Source organism: Epinephelus lanceolatus, chromosome 4 (genome assembly GCF_041903045.1).
Source record: "Epinephelus lanceolatus isolate andai-2023 chromosome 4, ASM4190304v1, whole genome shotgun sequence".
NCBI classification, from domain to species: domain Eukaryota; kingdom Metazoa; phylum Chordata; class Actinopteri; order Perciformes; family Serranidae; genus Epinephelus; species Epinephelus lanceolatus.
The window spans coordinates 22,760,532-22,767,289 of NC_135737.1; positions in this window are offsets into that span (position 1 = coordinate 22,760,532).

Consider the following 6,758-nt stretch of genomic DNA (forward strand, 5'->3'; position numbering starts at 1 on the left):
CATCATCAAATTAATATTTAGTAGTCCTGCCATTGGCACGTAGTAGAGCTCTAATCCTGGCTGGCATGTTCCCCACGAGCCTTTCACACTGTTGAGGGGTAATCTTGTCCCATTCTTCTTGAATTACTGCTTTTAATTCTTCTAAATTCTTTGGTTTATGCTTTGAAACAGACCTTTTGATAATCCACCACATATTTTCAATGGGGCTCATGTCCGGGGATTGAGCTGGCCACTCTAAGACCTGGATACTGTGCTCCTGCAGCCAAGTTCTACTGGCCTTGGATGTGTGGCAAGGGGCATTATCTTGTTGAAACATCCAGTTTTTACCTTGACGGAACAGTGCACGTGCAGAAGGGAGCATGTGGGTTTCGAGAATGGTACAATACTTGGTAGAGTTCAATGTGCCATCACAGACAGTGAGATGACCAACACCAGCAGCACTCATGCATCCCCAAACCATTATACTGCCTCCACCATGCTTGACAGTAGGTACTATACATGCTGGAGATAATGCTTCGCCTGGCCTTCTGCGTACCCTCACATTAGTAGGAGGAAGATAAAGCTGGAAACTGGACTCATCTGACCACAAAATCTTCTTCCAATTCCTGGCTGTCCAGTTCTTGTGTGCCTGGGCCCAACGACGCCGGGCTAACCTCTGTCTCTCATTGATCAGGCTTCTTGATAGCCTTGTAGGACCTTATGCCATGATCTAAAAGTCGGCCACGTACAGTGCGGGTGGAACACTGGACACCAGTTTGGTTTGACCACTGCTGCTGAAGCTCCTGTGATGTCATTCGGTGGTTTTGCCTGCACATGCGGATCAGGATGCGGTCATTTCTTGCTGAAGAAACCCTTGGACGCCCAGATCTTGGTTTGTCTTCCAAGCTGTTGGTTCGTCTGTATTTCTGCAGAGTGTATCCAACTGCTGAAGGACTGCATCTGCACTTCCTGGCTATCTGGCGGCAGCTGTACCCTTCCTGGCTGAGAATCTTTATCTTCAGGCGTGTTTCCTGCGTTAGGTTCCTTGTTTTAGCCATTTTTGTGTCTGAAGAACTTTCAAATGTGCTGGCTTTATGTAGACACAAAGCTTGGCAACAAAAATTGTGTCTTTTAATAAAAAGAACGACCTTCATCACTGGTACCAAAATGACCCAATACTCAAAATTTCTTATGTATTTTTATGGAACCAATCAATTTTAAGTTTTAATGGCTTTTTTAGGATTTATTTAGTATTTTGGCTGTGACTGTACTAAAAGAAATTGCACTTGAAGACCTAAGAGTGATTCTTAATGCAATAGTTCACAAATGCATGGGGTGTCCGAAAACTTTTTTCCACCACTGTACAACATTATTGATAGTATTAATTAATTATTAATGATATTCGAATGATCCAATTTAGGTTCAAACTTATTAAAAAAAATATATATTTGAATATATTTCTAACTTTGATTTTTTTTTTGACAGCCCTAACACACGTTTACTGCTGATCTATTCGCACGGGATAAGTATTATGTGAGGTAATTGTCCTGGACCCTTTTACAGAAGGTAAAAGTCACGGTAATCTTTACTGACATCGTGCGGTAATGATTACTGACATGGCACATTCGGACGGGACTAAAATCTCTGTGACTAAAATCGTCCCTGTGTAAAACTAATCCCGTCCGAACAGGGCTTTAGTCTATTCCTATTTCATATTGCATGCATTTTGGGCCTTTTCTGTCTGTCTCCATGTCTTAAACCTTATCTGGCCCACAAGGTCAGCATATGTGAAGTAGTTTCTCTCTGTGTACGCAAAGGCGTTATCTGTTTCTCTGGCATAAGTACTTCCACTCTGTATGTCAATTTGTCTCTCATTTGCCCGGGAGCTGGGGTTCCAGGGTCTGAATGCTTGATAATTTATTTCAAAGAAAATAAACGCCCAAAGGAAAGCTCTCTGTGTTTTTCATGATCACCACGAATTATTGCCATTACACAGGCATTTGACTGGTGAGCCAAAAATATAATTTTAGACCCTGCATTGGCTGTTTAAAGCCAAGTCTTAGAAACTTTTGTTTGTTTGTATGATAGTGTGACGTGTGTTGCAATAAAAGATTATCTAACATGACTTTTTTTCTATTTTACAGGGGGGTGAAGCAGCAGACCAAACTGCAGAAAGCCAGGACTAGGCCTGTGTTCCTCCATCTATGTTACTTCCTGTATGTTTCTGTGTGTATGTTTCTGTGTGTTCCTGTTGCAGTGTTCCTCCATCTATGTTACTTCCTGTAAGTTTCTGTATGTTCCTGTATGTTCCTTAGCAGAAAGTGTTCCTGTTTGCTCTCCTTTTTTTTTCTCCGTTTTTTTTTCTCATAGTTTCCAATAAATCGGACAAATGTCAATGTTGACAGAATTTTTTTCTCTCTGGTTTTTCAGTGAGTATGTGATGGTGACACTTTAAATGTATTGGTACTGATGTAAATGGTATTGTTAAAAAATTCTAGGAACATTCACTGAGTGTTTTAATTTCCTAGGAGTAGGAACAGAATCACATTTGTTTTATAATTTTCATGAAGGGAACATTAAACTGAAAACATTGTGGTAACCTTCCTATAATGTTCAATTAACCTTGGGAACGTCAGGAAAACTTGCTGTTTATAATTGTGTTTAAAACATTCAAACATTTTGGCAACCGTCCTATAATATTCAACTTACTCTCGCAGAACATTCTGGGAATATCAAAATAACCTTCTGGTTATGTTAGGAAAACTTGCTGTTTTAACTTGGAAGTAAAGTTTGAGGGAGAACATTCTGGTAACCTTCTTAAAACATTCAATTAACCTTACCAAAACATTCAGGCAACATCAAAATATCCTTCTGGTAACGTCAGGACAACTTGCCGTTTTAACTTAGAAGGAACGTTTGAGGAGAGACATTTTGGTAACCTTCTTATAACGTTCAATTAACCTTCCAAGAATGGTTAGGGAACATCAAAATAACCTTCTGGTTACATCAGGAAAACTTGCCATTTTAACTTGGAAGGAACATTTGAGGTAAGACGTTTTGGTAACCTTCTTGTAATGCTGAATTAACCTTCCAAGAACATTCAGGGAACATCAAAATAACCTTCTGGTTACATCAGGAAAACTTGCTGTTTTAACTTGGAAGGAACGTTTGAGGGGAGACGTTTTGGTAACCTTCTTATAACGCTCAATTAACCTTCCAAGAACGTTCTGGGAACATCAAAATAACCTTCTGGTTACGTCAGGAAAACTTGCTGTTTTAACTTGCAGGGAATGTTTTACGGAGAGCATTCTGGTAACCTTCTTATAACACTCAATTAACCTTCCAAGAACGTTCAGGGAACATCAATATAACCTTCTGGTTACGTCAGGAAAACTTGCCGTTTTAACATGCAGGGATTTTTTTACGGAGAACATTCTGGTAACCTTCTTTAAACATTTAATTAACCTTCCAAGAACGTTCAGGGAACATCAATATAACCTTCTGATTACGTCAGGAAAACTTGCCATTTATACCAGTATATTACATTGTGTTGCAACATTCAAAAAACATTTCTACAACTTAAAACAAACATTCCCAGAATGTTTAGGGAACCAAAATTTGTTAGCTGGGTGAAATCTCGCGAGAACAAGCAGCAACAGCTGGATGGCAGAACCGGACAGTAGCCTGAAAAGTTCATTCATTTATTTTGTGAAAGATTTATAGAATAATGGCTGACTTTTTGCCAGACTTCGACTTTGTGGAGGAGGAATTTGATTTTGCAGAGTTTGATGGCTGCCCTTATTTATTTGAGCCAGAATACACTGACGAAGAGCTTCGTGAAATTGAAGAACGGAGGAGAGAGAGAGAGAGGCGCAACAGGTAGAGGACGAGAGAGGAGGAATGGCTGCTGCAAGGCTGCGTAGCTCTGGAGATTGGTGGTGTACCTGTGAATGCTGTGCCCACAGAAGAGGAATGCCTCTGTTGCAAGGAATGGGACCGGTTACAGCCTTATTTTCAAGGTCTGGATGTGACAGAGGACGAGACACCTCCACCTGGAGTAGTATCCAGCTGGGCTTTATCTAGAGCTCGCGAGATTTCAGGCACTGTTTGAGATCGCCGCTTGTTCTTGCGATATTTTGGCCGCGCTTTGGAAAGCAGAGCTAAATGGTAAACAAACATGGCACCACACCGGTATGAGGCGGTCTTTGTGGAAAAAAAGCTTGTTTAGTGGATTAACTTTGCACTTGAAGTATGACCTTTCACTTACGTTTTAACAGGTCTGACACTACTATGCGCCCCGGCTGTATCTAGGCTAACGGCTAACATGCTAACTATTATTTTTATGTCACTAGTCACTTGAAACAAATTTAGGACGATAGGAGACAGGTTGAAATAAACCCGAAATTTCCCTTTAAACGTAATGTAAATGCTACGCCATATCAGCAAGTGTTTCAGCAAGTATTAGCCATCAACCATCTTAAAGATTTAAATTTATTGTTTACCTTTTCTTTTTTTTATGTAGAAAATAGGCTCAATCCTATTTATTATTTAAATACACTCTGTAAATGTCTCTTGGATTTGTAATTGGCTACATAGTATTGATTAGGTGTCTCTTGTTTGAGTCCATTTTTGTTTTATGTTTTTTTTTTTTTTTCTTTTAGTTTTATTCATTTGGTATTACATATCACATAATTAGATTTTGTTAGTACAACTTAATATGAACCATATGTTTGGGTGGTACTTTGATGCCTTTCTGTAATGCTTTAAGGCAAAACAATGATATACCTATTTCATTCATGTTGTGGGCAGGAATTATGGTCTTTTGACACTATATTAATTCTTGTAGTGATGGTATGGTGTAGCTATATGGTATTATGAGCACAACAAAATTCACTTCAGTTGATATCCAAAGTTTCAGTCACAAAGTGTGAAAATTTATTGACTTGGGTGGAGAGGCAGGATCCCTAAACTTAGAGGATTTGATTAAGTGCTTCACATGTTTGTATTCTGCACCAATGGGTTGTTGTATAGGGGACTAAATTAAATGTAATAACATTTATTTTTTTTTCACAGAGACAAGGACCCATTAAGGTTGTTCCATCTGTCTGTTACTGTTCATTTATGCAAATGAATCACTTGCAGAAGCGAGCACTAACAATGGTATTCAGTGAATTAATTTGTCAGTTCACACTGTATGGAGATGGACAGTAGCTTCCTCAAAGTTTCAATAATCCTTTGTGGGGTACTAGAACAAATACAACTGTCACATAAAAGTGGTTTGATTTAATCTTTGAGTCTTACTCTGGTGAAAACTGAAGTAAAGTCTATCAAAGTTATCAACGTTTCTCAAATAGTAGGGAACATGATGAAGCAAAATGAGCAAAAATAAAGAAAGAAAGAAAGAGTTTCACACAAACATCTTTGTTGCTTTCAGTTTCTTCACAAGGTTGCTTCAAGGACATTTATGTGTGGTGGTTCCATGACTCACTGTGTGTGTTCATTTCTGGTGTTGGCAGGATTATGTACCATTTGGGTCAAAACAGTGCCACCAAGAGACCAAAACTGAAGGCCAGAATGAAGCTGAGGATAGCCAGTAAGCCAATATAGCCCAGTAACACTGCAAAGCCAACTGTGGATCCAATGACACACTCACCAACAAAAACGTCATTGTAATATTGAGTGTTTTTATTTGGAGTTTGTGAGGCAAAGACAATCCCAAGCAGTGCCGGTTGGTCCCTGAAGAAAAGTAAGAGCCAGGGGTCCCATTTATAAACACTGCGTATGCACAAAAAGAGGCCTGTATAGGCGTATGCCACTTCCCATGCAATGTTGTGATGTATAAAAAACAGTCTTGATGAGAGAAACTTTGACCAATGCTTACAAAAATTTTGGAGATGGGAAATTCACAATGTAGATGGTGAAATGGAAGCCTGATAGTACAAACTGTCGAATACTTTTTGGCGCACACCGTTTTTGGCTTTTGTTTGTACATACATTTTTAGTATGGACTCTACATATTGTTTTATAAATGAGACCCTGGCAGTGTTCCTTTCTGCTGCACAGCACCAAACCACTTCAGACTGGCTTCACCTTCTGGCTTGAAGGCCTTGAACACAGCCAGAACCAACAGGAGTTTTACTATCATACAAAATACGTATATTGGGTGGAATCACACAATATAGCGGCTCTGATTGACATGTAGAAAGACAGAAACAGTATGATTGGTTTGGGAGACATTGTGGCAGAATCTGGTTGGATTAATATAGAGTGACACTTAGGGTCAGCTGATGGAGTAGAAGCCTGAGAATGCAGCAGAGAGATTTGTGAATGAAATGAGGTGGTGTTGTAACTAGAAGTGTGTTTTAACTGTGCCTGACATGGTGAAAAGTAGGTCCTGTGGAGATGCATGGTAAACTTATCTACAATTTATGTTGTTTTGGACAGATTTGAAAGGACTCAAATACAAATTGAGGCCAAAGAAAAATATATGGGGTGAAATAAGCCACTCTGGACATTTTTGCTTCATTGGAAATTGGAAACCTGGGTTCCTGGGATGTGGAAGGACATGTCAAAGGTCTTAGGTCATAGGTGGAAGGAGTGGCTGGGAATTTGGAGCATCCCAAGGAATGTTAAAATTAATGAACATACCAAAATTTAAATAATAATAATATTGTAAGACTCATTTTTATTAGCTTTTTTTATTGCTTCTAATTTCATCTTTTGAATACAAAATTCAGAGCGGGTCAGATGACTTGATGAATTTACTTTAAGTGCTGATT